Raw genomic sequence first — 17,320 nt, 5'->3', positions numbered from 1 at the left:
AGGCCCACTTACCTCCGGCGCTCGGCTCCTGGACCCAGCCCATCCTCACTAGCGGCAGTGGGCAGCCGCCTGCGCTCCCGAACCCCCGTTGCCTCCTCGGCCTTTCCTGGCTTCTCTGCAGACCTCTTCGGCTCCTGGCGGGTCTCCCCACATGTGCCACGGAGAGGCGCCGCCATCCAGCGCTCTGCCTCTCTTAGGCACGTGCGCCTTACCAGCATTTAAAGGGGCCGCGGCGGGAGACTAACCTGCGGCCCCGGATGATGACATCATCGGGCCCTGCTACTTAAGGCAGGGCCCGCCACTTGTTCCTTGCCTTGGCAACAGGTCTCCATGCTTGTCGTGTGCTCATTGCTTGTTCCGGTTCCTGACTTCGTTCCTGGATCCTGTTCCTGACTCCGTTCCTGGTTCTTACCTAGCCTTGTTTGGACTGACTTCTGGCTTTGACCCTTGCTATGTTTGGACCAAGCTCAGGATTGACCTCTGGCTTTGACCCTTGCTACGTTTGGACCATGCTCAGGTCTGACTTCTGGCTTTGACCTTTGCTTCATTGGAACTACACTCAGGACTATCGGCTTTGACCCTTGCTTTGTTGGAACTCCGCACCTGCCTGTTCTCGACTATGCTTTCGGTATCACCCTGGACTTGGCCTTTGAGGCTCCGGCCTTCTACTACCCAGGCATCACCTGTTCCTGTTCCTGGCCCTGGCCCATCCTTGGCACCCGGGTCTCTGGATCCCTGCCTCATCCGGACCTGCTTCGTTCCCTCCGATAACTCTGCTGGTCCCTAGTTGCCTGCAATAACATCCACTGGGAGTTGTCGGATGCAAGCCCACCTAAGACCAGCTGGCCCCGGCACCCAAGGGCTCAACCTGCAGAGAACGTGGGCTGGAATTGGCGAAGCTCCAAGCGGCCTCCGTCTCCTAGACTGCTTCACCTTCCAACGATGGGGACCCATGTGGCTTGCCCTACTGGTAGCGTCAACCCCCGTCTCAGCCAAGGTTCCATCTCCGACACAACACGGGACATTTCAGCCAGGGCAATCCCTCTGAACATTCCTTAAGACTTACACAGATTCAAAAGTATTTACGTGCTTTCCACCACATTTAGACTTAGTAGAACCACTTAGTGCAGTGTGTGGGGGAGGGAGAGATCTAGCTGGCTACCTCCTTGGATCCCTTTGAAAACTCCCTGCATGTGATAAAAGGAAATAATTACAAAGTAAGAAAGAGAAATATAGGCAATTGCAGGGCTCTGGTGATGCTCGGTATTGTGTTTGATCATATTGTTTCTGGAAGAAAGAAGATGAGAGTATGAGAAAGTTGCAACAAAGCCCATAATACACTGCAACAAAAGACGAAAACTGCTCAGCATTAAAGAACAATCCCTGAGATTTTATTTATTTGGTTAAGAACATAAGAACATAAAAACATGCTATGCTGGGTCAGACCAAGGGTCCATCAAGCCCAGCATCCTGTTTCCAACAGAGGCCAAAAACCAGGCCACAAGAACCTGGCAATTACCCAAACACCTAGAAGATCCCATTCTACTGATGCAATTAATAGCAGTGGCTATTCCCTAAGTATAATTGATTAATAGCCATTAATGGACTTCTCCTCCAAGAACTTATCCAAACCTTTTTTGAACCCAGCTACACTAACTGCACTAACCACATCCTCTGGCAACAAATTCCAGAGCTTTATTGTGCATTGAGTGAAAAAGAATTTTCTCCGATTAGTCTTAAATGTGCTACTTGCTAACATCATGGAGTGCCCCCTAGTCCTTCTATTATCCGAAAGTGTAAATAACCGAGTCACATCTACTTGTTCAAGACCTCTCATGATCTTAAAGACCTCTATCATATCCCCCTCAGCCATCTCTTCTCCAAGCTGAAAAGTCCTAACCTCTTCAGCCTTTCCTCATAGGGGAGTTGTTCCATTCCCCTTATCATTTTGGTTGCCCTTCTCTGTACCTTCTCCATCGCAATTATATCTTTTTTGAGATGCGGCGACCAGAATTGTACACAGTATTCAAGGTGCGGTCTCACCATGGAGCGATACAGAGGCATTATGACATTTTCCGTTTTATTCACCATTCCCTTCCTAATAATTCCTAACATTCTATTTGCTTTTTTGACTCCCGCAGCACACTGAGCCGACGATTTTAAAGTATTATCCACTATGATGCCTAGATCTTTTTCCTGGGTGGTAGCTCCTAATATGGAACCTAACATCATGTAACTACAGCAAGGGTTATTTTTCCCTATGTGCATCACCTTGCACTTGTCCACATTAAATTTCATCTGCCATTTGGATACCCAATCTTCCAGTCTCACAAGGTCTTCCTGCAATGTATCACAATCTGCTTGTGATTTAACTACTCTGAATAATTTTGTATCATCCACAAATTTGATAACCTCACTCGTCGTATTCCTTTCCAGATCATTTATAAATATATTGAAAAGCACCGGTCCAAGTACAGATCTCTGAGGCACTCCACTGTTTACCCTTTTCCACTGAGAAAATTGACCATTTAATCCTACTCTCTGTTTCCTGTCTTTTAGCCAGTTTGTAATCCATGAAAGGACATCGCCTCCTATCCCATGACTTTTTACTTTTCCTAGAAGCCTCTCATGAGGAACTTTGTCAAACGCCTTCTGAAAATCCAAGTACATTACATCTACCGGTTCACCTTTATCCACATGTTTATTAACCCCTTCAAAAAAAATGAAGCAGATTTGTGAGGCAAGACTTGCCTTGGGTAAAGCCATGCTGACTTTATTCCATTAAACCATGTCTTTCTATATGTTCTGTGATTTTGATGTTTAGAACACTTTCCACTATTTTTCCTGGCACTGAAGTCAGGCTAACCGGTCTGTAGTTTCCCGGATCACCCCTGGAGCCCTTTTTAAATATTGGGGTTACATTGGCCACCCTCCAGTTTTCAGGTACAATGGATGATTTTAATGATAGGTTACAAATTTTAACTAATAGATCAGAAATTTCATATTTGAGTTCCTTCATTTTCTAAACTGCACATATCACTATAGTTCACGATAGTTTACACAAGTAATATGCATAAATTGAGTAACAAAATAAAAAAGTAATACACATTAAAAATCAAGACATTCAAATAAAGGCCACAGGTTCTCCCTTGTTACTGAAAAAGCAAGTTCAAATAAATTAGTTTTTAATATTTTTTTGAAAGATGGAAATTTAGGGGCAACATGGAGAGCCTCTGCTAACTCATTCCAGAGGCAAGAGCCAACAACTGAGAAAGCTCTGACCCCTGGAAACCTTCTTTCATGCCACATAGAAACCCTGGCTGGTTTTAATCCCCCCCCCCTCCCTTTAGTCACACACTATCAGGCCGATACAGTAAGGACGCGGTAGAAAAAGTGCAGCAGTGCAGGGCGCCCGCTCGTTTGCCGCGCGCACAGTTCGGATCGCATACCGCTCGATACAGTATTTAAATGGCATGCAAATGCAAGCCGCGTCCAAAGCGCGTCCAAGAAGCGTCCATGAAGTGCAGTCCATTTTACTGTATAGAGCGCGATACAGCGCCTATTGTTATAAGCACTGGCCGCGGCAGACCGCAACCGGGGGCCGACCGCTTACCCTCATGGCAGGGCCAGGCGCAAGACGTAGGAGCCGGCATCGGCAGCCGCGTCGGCGGCAGAGCTCCTGCCCTTCAAGATGGCCGCGGCGTCTCCGCGGAGCAAGCTAAGCCACGCCCCCTAAAATTCTCTAAGGCCGCGTGGGTGGCTAGAGCCTGGCCTTAAAGGAACCCCTACAGGAAGTAGGGGGTTCCTTCCTGCCTGATTCCAGCATCAGTCTACTATTTAAGGCAAGGTCTGAGCCTTCAGACCTTGCCCTGGCTTCGTGGCTCTAGTGGTGTTCCTGCTGTTTGGTTCCTGTTCTGCTCCTCCGTTTGGATCCCTGGATTGGCTGTCGTTCCTGCTTGGCTCTTGACCTTTGGACTGGCTTGGATTATTCTGGCTCTTGATTCCCGGACTGGCTGAGGTATCTTCTGGCTCTCGACCCTTGGACTGGCTGCGGATTCGTCTGGCTCTCGACCCTTGGACTGGCTGCGGTGAACGCTGGCTCTTGATCCTTAGCCTGGCGGCGGAATACGTTGGTTCTTGCTCCCCGGACCGGCTCAGTTTCCTCTTCTGCTTTCACGACCTGCTGGAGGTGCCAGCTTCTGCTTTCACGACCTGCTGGAGGCGCCAGCTATCTGGATTATACGATCTGCAGGAGGCGCCTGCATCCAGATTATCATCAACTACCTCCAGCAACCTTCGGATTGGCCTCGCCTACCGACGAGAGGACCTCGTCCCCTCGCCGGACAAAGGGTCCACCTTTCAGATCAGAACACCTATACAGTATCCTGGGTGCGCTGGTACCTGTCATTTCAAATGTCATTTGAAATGACAGGTACCAGGAAGTGAATCCCAACTTAAAGCAAAAGAAAAGGATCAGAGAAGTATCAGCCAGCCTAAACTCTTGCCTGCCCAACCTAAAATCCAACGCACCGGGAAAGCCACGCTTCAGGATCGGGCAAACTTTCCCCCAGCCCCCGCTCACCTGTCCTGGCCGCATCTATGGGTGCCGGTCTCCGGAGCAGCCCCAGTCCTCTCTCCCCTCCTCCCGGGGGCAGCCGGCGGCGAGAGTGAGAGTGGCTTCAGCAGCCCAGGGTGGATCGGGCGCTCCCCATGCGAGGCGCGGCTTCCAGCAGCCCTCGCCTGCGATGGTGAATGAGCGCATGAGCGTACGCCGTAACCTCGGACGTCCAGCCGGACGCTCAGGTCACGGCGTGCGTTCATGCACCTTCGCTGATATCATACAATGTATTTTACAAAGGACATGTTGTGTTCCGCACCCGTGGACAGCCACGGGCGCGGCCCCCTACCTCACCCACGGCAGCGACCCACTGTGGCAGCTCCCAGAATAACCCTTGAGCTGGTGCCCGTCGCTCCAGCGCGGGTCCCCGTTCTGGCCGCCAGGTGGGGAGTCGTCCTTGCTCCTCCCTCGCAGCGTCCTGCAGCCTTTCCTCCGCGGAGGAAATCCAAGATGGCCGCCACCATCTTTAGGCGCGAGGCCGCGCCTCCTCATTAGATTTAAAGGAACCTGATCCCTTTAACCATCTACAGCTGTTCTCTATGAGCCAGAGCAGAGGAAGTAAAAAAGGAGGCTTCCTCTGCTCATTCCTCGACTTGGCAACCTCCCACGTAGTCAGGTCTGCTTGCTTCGGTGAGTTCTTGTACTTCGGATCCATGTTCCTGTCTCGTCTTGGTGTTCCTGGTTCCTGACTTCGGATTGGCTAGCAGTGATTCCTGGTGTGTGACTTCGGACTGACAAGCGGTAATCCCTTGGTATAAGATCTCAGACTGGTAAGCGACGACCCTCTGGCACTTGACCTCGGACTTCTTCTGGACCATCGTCTCCAAGGGCCCACCTAAGTCCCAGCGGCCTGGGTCCCTACGGGCTCCTCCTGGGGGGACCGCGGGCTTCCAGGGGTGAAGCTCCAGTTAGCCCTTGCACCGAACTCTCGACTCCTTGACCTCTCAAAGGTCCACCTAAGTCCCAGTGGTCCAGGTCCCTAGGGGCTCCTCCTGGGGGGACCACGGACTTCCAGTGGCGAAGACTCCATTCTTCTCCTTGACCCTGGGTGCCGATGAGAGGCCAAAAAATAGAACTTGATATTGATAGTGTTTCTTTTGAATTTGGAAGCACAGGTAGCGCCAGGAAGAGGGGTGCATGGGAGTATGAGCATAATCATCTTTGAGGTCCAGTAAGCACATCCAGTCTATGGGCTGTAGGTAGGGCAAGATGTTCTCGAGAGAGGTCATCTTGAATTTCTCTGGACCACGAACCTGTTCAATGCTCTGAGATCCAGAATGGGGCAGAGTACCTCACTTTTCTTGGCCATGAGAAAGTATTGAGAATGGAATCCCAGGGACTGCTGGGATCGGGGAATTGCTCTTTGCCTAAGAGGAGTTCAACTTCCCGTAAAAAGAGGTGAGTATTGGTCTCTTCCCGTAAAAGGAGATGAGTAGGAGGGGTCAGATGTGGTAACGCAGGAAGTGTTCTGCAGTTGAGATGGTAGCCGTTCTGGATGATGCTGAGGTCCCAACGGTCGGACGTAATCTGTCCCCATGCTGATGTGAAGGAAGCAAGGCACCCGCCTACTGCTTGCGGTAGCTGTGGCTGGATCAAAAAGACGGCTGGTTTTTGGGGACAGCAGCTGGGGCTGGTTTGGGAGTGTGCTGGGTCTGGGGTCGGCCCCATTGTGGTTGTGTTTGTGGTGGTTGAGTCCTCTGGTTGGCGTAAGATGGAGGACGGTATGGGGTATGGTTTGTAAGAGCACAGGGAATAGAAGGGTCTCCTGTAGGAGTAATAGTGCTTCAAGGTAGGTTGATCCGGGAACTATATAAGGGAGGACACTGCCACACTCTGTTCCTTAAGTTGCGACACCATTTCACAAAGTTTATCACCAAATAAGTTATCCCCTTTCCAGATGAGATCGGCAAGCTTGTCATGGACATCTTCGCAGATCACCCTCGCCCGCAGCACGCAATGCGACATACTGCTAGAGCGGCCGCAGTGGTCTGGGCCGATAGATCAAAGCCCTCATAGACTGTGCATAAAAGGTGATGCAGGCCCTCTTCTAGATCGCCCACCATCCGCTTACAGAGGTCTGACCCTGAAGGTTGATCCTCTTCTGACTTGAAGCATTGGAGGCCCTCGTATAGATATTGGGTAATGTAGAACTGATGCTGTTGCACCTTAGTGTTCAGCATGGAACCCTGGAATACTTTCCTTCCAAAGTTGTCCAGGTACCGATTGTCCTTGCCCAGTGGAGTATTGGAATACAGCTGTGTTTTCCTGGCCTTTTTCATAGCAGATTCCATGACAATCAAGGCATGTGGAAGTTGCATGGTGGCAAAGTGGGGAGGCTTATGCATTCAAAATTTTAGTTCAGTCTTTCTGGACGTGGTGGGTGTGAAAAAAGGAGTCTCCAGGCTTTGTCTATGACGGCGTCCAAGACCGAGTGGGATGGAAGAGCCTTAGGCTTAGCTGCGGCGTCAAAGATCTTAAGGAGGTCATGTATTTCTAACCGTGGGTTAGGTATCTTCTTGGTCTCCAGATTTAATACAGAGCACACCTTCTCCACTAATCTGGAGTAAAAAAGGTCCTCAGGTGGAGATGTTGGTTCCACGAGCCACCTGGAGGGTCAGAGGGAATTCCCATGGACAAGCTGGGTGATGGCAGAGAGTTGCCATGCAGTTCCCTGGAATATGGACTTCCTTGCGGGCTCAGCTCTCTAAACACGGTTTCAGGACCCAAGTGTAGAGGAGATGAGGTGTGGAATGATCCGAGCCAACCCCAGAAAGGCTTGAAGGTGAGCCTGGCTGTTGCACAAGGACAACTGAGTCGAAGAAGGTTTGAAGAAGCCCAGTGATCTTGGTCAACATTTGTGAGGCTACTCCTTTGAGCTCGTTAGGTGGTTTAGCCGTTTTTCTCCTTTTTGGAGGTGGGGAGGCTTCCGTGAGGTGACCGTGAGATGACTGCCTGGAGATAGAGGACTTTTTATCTGACCATCGTGCCGGTCACCATCTCTGGTGGAGGTGGAGGAAAAAGAATGGTGTGAATGATGGGGGACATCCCCTTCTGACTCCCCAGAAAAATGCAGGTCCAATAATAGGATTGGGAGTGGCGTGGGGTCCACGCGCTCAGGACTCCATGGGGCCGGGCATCGTTTAGGTTCTGAGGACCGGTGCTCGACATAGTGGGTCTTCCGCTGAGGGGTAAATTTTCAAACATACACGCGGGCGTACATGTGCGCACGCACACATGTATGCCTGATTTTATAACTTGCGTGCGCAGGCGCACGCAAGGGTGTGCACACTAGTGCACCTTGCGCGCGTCGACACCCACGGTCTTCTCCCGTTCCCTTCCCCCTATTCTAACCTTCCCACCCCTTCCCCCCCAGCCCTATTCTAACCCTCCCGACCTCTGTCTTACCTTTTACGCTTGCCTCTGGCCCCGCCCCCGGACTGCCCTTTTTGTAAAGCCCCAGGACTTAAAGGCGTCGGGGAGCTTCACGCGCGTCACCGGGCCTTTATAAAATAGGCCCGGCGCGTGTAAATTCTCTGGATTTACGCGCATAGGGCTTTTAAAATCCGGCCCTTAGCTTTTCCATGCTTCTCAATAGGGTGTGTCGTATGTGTCAGTGGATCACCCGATGCACATGATAGCATCGGGTGCGTTGGCGTAGGTGTCAGCGCCAGGAGCTTCGGGACATCAGAGTCCTGCGGTGGGTGAGATTTTGCGGCGGCTGTTCCCCGATGCATCAGATCTTGGGCCTGGTGCGGCGCGTTTCCTTGCCCCAATGGTGAATGCTGCGACACCGACGCATCCAGTGGCCAGGCTGAACCCGAGGCCGGCTCCTGATGAGGCTGTTTGAGAGGGAGCTCTCCGGCCTTACCTTTACCCTCCAGGACCCTCGTTTTGGAGGAGGATTGCAGGGAGGAGGCCCTTTTGGTGTGTTTAGGCCTACTAGATTCCCTCACCGGGGAAGAATGGATTGATCATTGCAGGGCATAGGACCCTGATGCATCACGGTCTCCTTCCCTAAGACAGGCGATCTTCACGGCCCTTTTCTGCAGGGCACTGGGGGACATCCTCCCGCAGTCGCGGCAGGCCGCCATATCATGGTCAGGCCCGAGGCAGATGTAACAGACCTTGTGTCCGTCTGTCACGGACATGATTTTGCCACAGTGGCAAAATTTAAACCCGGGGATCTTAGGGGCCATGGTTAGCACTGAAAAGTGCTTTTGGAGGGTTCTCAGGTCGAGAAAAAATGCTAAGAAAGGAGACAGTAAGAGACAGAAAACAAACCGCGTTTAATCGTGCATGGGGAAAGCAAAAACTGAAGGGAGACCATTATCCGCGCAGGAAGGCACTGCACAGGCGTGCAGCAACAAAACTTTGCAGCTAGGAGAAGTTCCCGCCGAGAGCTGCCAGGGGGCTCTCCCAGAAAGCCTGCTTATCTGCGGAAAAAATAATTGACATTCATCTACATTTATAGGACAGTGCTGAAACAGTATTTTGAATTCTTCACTTTAATGAGCATTAAGGTAGAAAGACTATTCTGATATAGTATACATAATTTAAATGGACTTCAATTATAGTGTTTGGTCATAGGAGAAATCAGAAAATATGACAGATCCTTGGTTGCAATGCTGCAGACTTACTAGTCCAATTGAAAAGTCCAGTAGAATTTCTCCTTGAAGAAATATCATGACATTCAATTCTTGGGGGAAAAAGATACTAAGATAGAATTATGATTAATACAGTATAAAACATAGTTCTGTTCCTTACCTGACATGCTCACCTGTAAATTTACTCAAGATTGTAATTATCTGTAAATATAAAAATGGAATTTCCTGCTCATACACAAATCAGTCCAGACAAGTGGGTTTTGCATTCCTACCAGCAGATGGAGGCAGAGAACAAAACTTCGAGGCACTGCTACATAACCGAGAGCGCCACCTGCAGTCCCTCAGTTTCTCACAGGACAAGCAGGATGGTAGTCCTCACATATGGGTGACATCATCAGGATGGAGCCCAATTATGGAAAACTTCTGTCAAAGTTTCCAGAACTTTGACTGGCCCCTACTGGTAATGCCCAGCATGGCACTAACCCTGCAGCCAGCAGGGGTCCCCCTTCAGTCTTCTTTTTTCCGCGCAGCAGGAGCCTCGAGGTTTAGGAGCTCTGAAGAGATTCCTGACAGGAATTTTCCTCACGGACTTAATTAAAATTACTTCGCCCCACAGGGGTCCCTCCTCTAACTTTTCTCAAGCCGCGGTACTCCGGTAAGTTTTTCACCGTTTTTCGTCGATTACCGTCGAGTTTGGCCCTCGCAGCCTACTGGCCATCGACCGTACCGCGGCTCGATTTTTCTATGGCCATGGCGTCTGGTTTCCGTCGGTGCCCGGACTGTACTCGCACCATGTCTATCACAGACCCTCATAGAGTCTGTGTAATGTGTTTAGGCCGTGAGCATGATGTCCTGACTTGCACCAAATGTGCCCTCATGACACCAAAAGGTCGCAAAGCCAGAATGGAGAAGATGGCACTCCTTTTTTGTGCTCACACCCCGACGCCGTCCATCGCATCGACGTCATCGGAACCGGCACCGTTGAAGTCGCACCACCACCGACAACCGTCCGGTGACCGCCCGCCATCGACATCTTCACGGCCATCGACTCCAGTTTCTCCCCCTCAAGATCGAGGAGATCGTAGGGAGAAGCATCGCCATCGGCATCGTAAGTCTCGGATCGTCGAGAGAGCGAAATCATCGACCGAGCCACCGTCCAAGCCACCGTCGAAGAAGCCCCATCCAGGAGCGGCACCGACCACTCCTGTGACCGGGACATCGAGGCCACCCTCACCCGATCGGGGTTTGGGAGTCGCGATTCCACCTGTAAAGGTGGTCCCTCCGACTGTGCCTCAGCCTCCCTCTTCTCGTCAATTACGAGAAATCCTATTTAGTCCCATCTCAAACCTTATCGTTCATTGGGGCAGACTTGGACACCTTACAGGCAAAAGCCTTTCTACCTCAACAACGAGTGCAAACCCTTGTGTCCCTCGCTCATCAGTTGCAGTCTCAGTATATAGCAACAGCTCGACAATTCCTTGTCCTTCTCGGACACATGGCGTCCTCAGTCCATCTCACAACAATGGCCCGCCTGGCCATGAGAGTCATGCATTGGACTCTGAGGTCACAATGGATTCAAGAGACTCAGCCTCTGTCAACCATTGTCCACATCACCGATGCACTCCGTCTGTCTCTCGCCTGGTGGAAAGATCAGAACAATCTCCTCCAGGGACTGCCTTTTCACCTGCCAGATCCTCAACTCATTCTCACCACCGACGCTTCCAACCTCGGCTGGGGAGCTCATGTAAATGATCTGCAGTCACAAGGTTTTTGGTCTCCAGAGGAAGCCAAACACCAGATAAATTTCCTGGAGCTTCGAGCGATGCGCTATGCTCTCAGAGCTTTTCAGGATTGCCTATCAAATCACGTCATCCTGATTCAGACGGACAACCAGGTGGCCATGTGGTACATCAACAAGCAGGGAGGCTCAGGCTCCTTCCTTCTATGTCAGGAAGCTGCGCAGATTTGGGCGGAAGCGCTCTCCCGCTCGATGTACCTCAGGGCCACCTAAATGCCGGGAGTGCACAATGTCTTGACAGACAAACTGAGTCATGTCTTCCAACCGCACGAGTGGTCTCTCAATCCCTCTGTAGCGACCTCTCTCTTCCAGCAATGGGGTCATCCCCAAATAGACCTCTTTGTGTCCCCTCAGAACCACAAGGTGGACAATTACTGCTCCCTCATTCGGAGCGAGCGCTCTCAGCCCAGAGATGCATTCTTCCTCTTGTGGGCAGCCGGTCTACTTTATGCATTCCCTCCACTTCCTCTTCTCTCGAAGACTCTCGTGAAGCTCCGTCAGGACAAGGGAACCATGATCCTGATAGCACCTCACTGGCCACGCCAAGTGTGGTTTCCCATACTCCAGGATCTCTCCATCCGCAGGCACATTCCCTTGGGAACGGACCCGCTTCTGATCACTCAGAACGACGGATGTCTACGCCATCCCAATCTTCAGGCCTTGTCCCTGATGGCATGGATGTTGAAAAGTTAATCCTTCAACCACTTAACCTTTCAGATTCAGTTTCTCGTGTCCTGATTGCTTCACGGAAGCCTTCCACAAGAAAATCTTATTCCTATAAATGGAAAAGGTACACATTATGGTGTTCTTCGCAATTCCTTGATCCCTTTTCCTGTCCAATCCCAAGGTTTTTGGACTCTCTCTGGCATTTATCGGAATCAGGTCTAAAGACCTCTTCCATCAGAATGCATGTCAGTGCGGTAGCCGCCTTCCATAAAGGTGTCGGGGATGTCCCTATATCAGTACAACCCTTCTAACATGTTTTCTTAAAGGCTTGCTCCATATCAAGCCACCTTTACGTCCTCCGGCCCCTTCTTGGGACCTTAATCTGGTTCTCGGGCGGCTCATGAAACCACTCTTCGAACCTCTTCACTCCTGTGACCTAAAATATCTCACATGGAAAGTGATTTTCCTTTTGGCTACCACTTCAGCTCGCAGGGTTAGTGAGTTACAGGCCCTAGTTACCTATCCACCTTACACTAAACTCCTGCAGGACGGGGCGGTACTCCGCACTCACCCTAAGTTTTTGCCTAAGGTAGTTTCAGAGTTTCACATTAATCAATCCATCATACTACCTATCTTCTTTCCCAGGCCCCACTCCAACCCAGGGGAACAGGCTCTGCATACCCTTGACTGTAAACGAGCTCTAGCATTCTACCTAGACTGTACGGTTGCCCACAGGAAGAGCACTCAGTTATTCGTCTCTTTCCATCCCAACAAACTAAGGCAACCTGTGGGTAAGCAGACTCTCTCCTCCTGGTTGGCGGACTGCATATCCTTTTGCTATCAGCAAGCAGGCCTTCCTTTTCAAGACCGTGTTAAAGCACAGTCTGTGAGGGCCATGGTGACTTCAGTAGCACACCTCCGATCGGTGCCGCTTCCTGACATTTGCAGGGCTGCCACCTGGAGTTCTCTCCACACCTTTGCAGCCCACTATGGCCTAGACAAAGCCGGAAGACAAGATTCCATCTTCAGCCAGTCTGTCCTGCGTAACCTATTTCCAACCTGACGTACCAACACCCTTCCGCCTGCCCGGTGGGGTTCAGGATGCCCTCTACCAAATTCCACCCCAGTTGCTGTGCCTGTTGCACGCCTTTGGGAACATTTGGTGCACTCTTGGGCATCCTCAGCTCGGTACTCACCCATATGTGAGGACTACCATCCTGCTTGTCCTGTGAGAAAGCAGAGTTGCTTACCTGTAACAGGTGTTCTCACAGGACAGCAGGATGTTAGTCCTCACGAAACCCGCCCGCTGCCCTGCGGTGTTGGTTTCGTAACGTTTTGTTGTTTTATTTTTTCAGCACTGCCTGTAGATATCAAATAAGACTGAAGGGGGACCCCTGCTGGCTGCAGGGTTAGTGCCATGCTGGGCATGCCCAGTAGGGGCCAGTCAAAGTTCTGGAAACTTTGACAGAAGTTTTCAGTGATTGGGCTCCATCCTGATGATGTCACCCATATGTGAGGACTAACATCCTGCTGTCCTGGGAGAACACCTGTTACAGGTAAGCAACATTTGCTATTTCTCTGTCTCCAGCAGATGGTAGAGGTGCAAACCTGCAGTCTGATTAGTCTTAGTTAAAAAAAAAAAAAAAAAGACTTTGTGGAGCTGGGCGACTGGGGGTGGGGGGGGGGGGTTTGATAGCCCCTGCCTGCCTGTAGCCTATTGTTTCCGGAGGCCCCTCTTGGCCTCCATGGCCTCCTCCTGCTTGCCATCGTCCTCAGACAGGGAAATATTCCCATTTTGTTCTTTGTTGATTAAGTTTAGAAAAAAAAGAGTTTGGGGGGAAAAAAAGGAAGCAAAGTTAAACCAGGAATTTCAGTTTTGAGGTGGACCAACGGCAGGGTGTACGCGGCAGTGGGGGCTGTCAGCACCGGGTGCAGGCAGTGAGAGGTAAGCCCGTTGTTGCTGCGGGTGTTTATCCCACACACTGTTCTCAGTGGCGCGGCCACACAGCTTTGGGTCCAGTCATGTGTGTGGGCTGAATTTCTGACCACATATGCAGCCTGCTTTTTCAACAGGCGCGCCAGCGGCACTTCTCCCATAGCGAGTTCTTTTGTGAATGTGTGAGCAATGGCGCCAAAACCGCAGATGGCGGTGTGCAGGGTGTGCAGCCTTTCGTCGGCATGGCTCAATTCCAGCTCCCTTTGCACTGGCTGTGTTTTGGGGAAGAAGGGAACTTCCTCAGGCACATCGGGGGAACGGAGGGTCTCTAGATCATAGGGGGCTGCAGCTGTGGACCCGGAAGGATTAATTTCAGCAGCTGGACCAGCAGAAGGTCCAGCTGCTGAAATTTAGAAAATTTAGAAAACCACAATATCCTTCATGCTGCACAATTCGGCTTCCGTAAACATCTGAACACTGAAACACTCCTCCTTACACTCACCGACCACCTCCTTATAGGAATGGACAAGGGCACCAGCTACCTTCTCGCTCTCCTGGACATATCAGCCGCCTTTGATACTATATGCCACAATCACCTGCTTGTCCGTCTAGAAAGTATTGGTATCTCTGGTTTGGCACTAGCTTGGCTCAAATCCTACCTTTCAAACAGAACTTTCTCTGTCAAAATAGGCAATGCTATCTCTACTTCCCTCCCCTTACTTCAAGGTGTCCCACAAGGCTCTTCCCTCTCCTCCACCCTCTTTAACATCTACCTTACCCCCCTATGCTATCTCTTAACAGATCTCAAACTTAATTTCTATCTCTATGCTGATGACATCCAAATCTTAATCCCCATCCACAATTCAATATCTGACACTTTGAAGTACTGGGAAACCTGTCTCATCCCTATTAATGCTCTACTAATGAACCTCCACCTCGCTCTGAACACGAATAAAACGGAACTACTACTAATCTCCCCCCATTCCAAACCACATTCACTTCACGATCCTATCTGTCAACCTGCTTTAAATCAACCCTTTGTAAGAGACCTCGGAGTCCTCCTGGATGAACAACTTAACATGAAAAAGTATGTAAGTTCCATCCTTAAAAGTGGTTTTCACAAACTAAATGTCCTGAAAAAACTTAAGCCACTGCTACACTCTCAAGACTTCCGCACTGTTATTCAAACTTCCCTACTTGCTAAACTCGATTACTACAACTCACTACCCTTAGGCCTCCCACACACCATGATCAAACCGCTCCAAATGTTGCAAAATGCAACAGCCAGAATCATCACTAACTCCCGCAAAACAGACCACATCACCCCCATTCTGAAGGGCCTTCATTGGCTGCCCATCCCCTTCAGAATTCTCCACAAAACACTAACCACCATACATAAATCCATCTTCTCACACAACTTCCTTTGGCTCGATATACCATTCAGCCCTGTCACCCAGACCCGTCCTACTAGATCAGTTCATAATGGAACCCTGCAAGTACCTTCTCTAAAAACAGCTCGCCTCACTTCCACTAGGGAAAGAGCTCTCTCTATTGCAGGCCCCACCAAATGGAACTCCCTGCCCATGACGCTTCAATCAGAACCCTGCCCTATTAAATTTAGATCCAAATTAAAGACTTGGCTATTCCATCAAGCCTACCCTGACTAATCTACCTCCACTGTGTTACTGCACCTCTATTTGTAATATACTCCATTATACCAGTCCCTTTCCCCTGTACTCTACACCAGTCCTTCTGTACTATACCTCTTACACTAGTCCCTTCCCCTGTATACTATGTTGCCTCTTCTGCTGGAGCTTACCTGTACCTCCACTTTATATTAATATATCATTTTGTTGCCTCTTATATTAGAGCTTGTAATCATTAGTTGTTCTTTAGTACATATTTATCAGTTGTTTTATTTGTTTACTAGTTTAATATTTCCCCTTTTCCGACCTTTTACTTTTGTTCTGACCTACTTATATCCCCTTGTTATAATGTATTTCCTTCGCTTTTGTTATTATGTGAACCGGCATGATGTGCCTTTCTAATGCCGGTATATAAAAGTTACTAAATAAATAAATAAATAAATAAGGTTGCAGGCAGCGGCCCCGGTGATTACTCTCCTCTGCTCTTGCCTGTGGTGCAGGCGTCTGCTGAGGATCAGGATGGAGGAGAGGAATCTGATGGTAGCCGATGATCTGGAGGCATTTTCCCCGGAGTTTGTTCTCCTTCTGCATAAGACATTTCTGGCAAGAAAGAGGGCAGGGGGGGAAGCCTTTTGGCAAGAAGGTTTCTGGGCTCTCGGCCAAGAGGCAGAAGGTGGAGTCTTCTGGTGGCTCTGGGGATCTTTTGAGGCATCTGGGTCTTGGACACGCTGGGGCCAAGCAAGTTCCCAGGGATTTGGAGGACTCCGAAGACATGCAGGAGGATCCTGCAAATCTTCAGTGGGCGGACCCAGATGTGGCTACTGAGCCAGATCCAAATGCCGATCCTGATGTGAACATGGATGATCTGGATCTGGATGAGTTGCCGGTGATGGAGGGGGATGATCCCAGGGTGGTCCGTCTATTCATGGAGGAGGAATTGCAGGTTCTGGAGGAATTAGGGGTTAAGGTAGCCCTGGAGGAGTCAGATAACGAAGGGATGAACCCGGTCCTGGATGGCCTGCATGGGCCTCCTAGTGCCTCCCTCTGCCTTAGAATATCCATAAGCTGGTGAACCAGGAAGCGAGCTTGAAGGTCGCTCGCGCAATGGTGAAGCTGAATCCATTGAATGCAGAGATTCTGGATCTCCTGCAGGTTCCGAAGGTGGATGCAGCTGTGTTTGCCATTACTAAGAAGATAATGATCTCAGTAGTGGGCTCTGCCACTGTGAAGAATGTTTAGAACTGTAAATTGGAGATTCAGTTGAAATGGCTGTTTGAAGTTTCAGCCTTGAGCGTGAGAGTGGCAATTTGTGGTAGTGTGATGCAGAGGGCCTGTTTGCGCTGGATTCAGAAAGCTCAGGAGCAGGCTTCATCTGAGGCGTTTAGCCCATGTAGTCTGCTCAGCTGGAAGCTGGTATGGATTATGAGGTAGATGCACTCTATGACGTGGTTCATACTGTGTCCAGGAGCATGGTGTCTGCTGTGGCAGCTCGCAGGCTTTTATGGTTGTGCAATTGGTCGGCTGACATATGATCCAAGTCTCAGTTATGTAATCTCCCCTTTAAAGGCAAGCTCTTGTTTGGGAATGATTTGGATCAGTTGATGAAGGCTTTGGGAGAGTCCAAAGGAAATAAGTTGCCTGAAGATAAGAGAAGTGGCAAGAAGGTTTTCCCTCCTCGGTCCCGTTTTTGGGATTTGAGGCAGTTTTGTTCCAGAAAGAGTGCCTCTGCGTCAGGGCCAAAGCAGATTCTGGGCAGGCAGCAGTCCTTTCAAGGGACCCACAGATCCTCCAGAGACAGTACCGGTCAGGGGACCGGAGGTGTAAAGTCAGCCCAATGATGCTAGTTGCACCCTTTCCTCCATGGGGCCGGTAGGGAGCAGGTTGTCTCGCTTTTACGGGGAATGGGCCAAAATTACCATGGATCAATGGGTTCTGGAGGTGGTGGTTACTCATTAGAATTTTCGCACCCTGTCAGGGATGCCTTTCTGGAGTCCCACTGCGTGTCTCAAAGTGTTGCGTCCGTCGGTCTCAGACGGCTTCGACCTTTGTGCC

The 17,320-nt window shown here is 50.2% G+C and overlaps 1 protein-coding gene across 2 annotated transcripts in view; it reads left to right on the top strand.

Moving 5' to 3' along the window:
- The window catches only part of C8H20orf96 (chromosome 8 C20orf96 homolog), a 204,119-nt gene that overhangs the window by 180,916 nt on the left and 5,883 nt on the right, over positions 1-17,320 (top strand). The window lies entirely within an intron of this gene.

Source organism: Rhinatrema bivittatum, chromosome 8 (genome assembly GCF_901001135.1).
Source record: "Rhinatrema bivittatum chromosome 8, aRhiBiv1.1, whole genome shotgun sequence".
Taxonomy (NCBI): Eukaryota; Metazoa; Chordata; class Amphibia; order Gymnophiona; family Rhinatrematidae; genus Rhinatrema; species Rhinatrema bivittatum.
The sequence above is the reverse complement of the archived record's forward strand: the minus strand, read 5'-3'. Positions and strand labels throughout refer to the sequence as shown.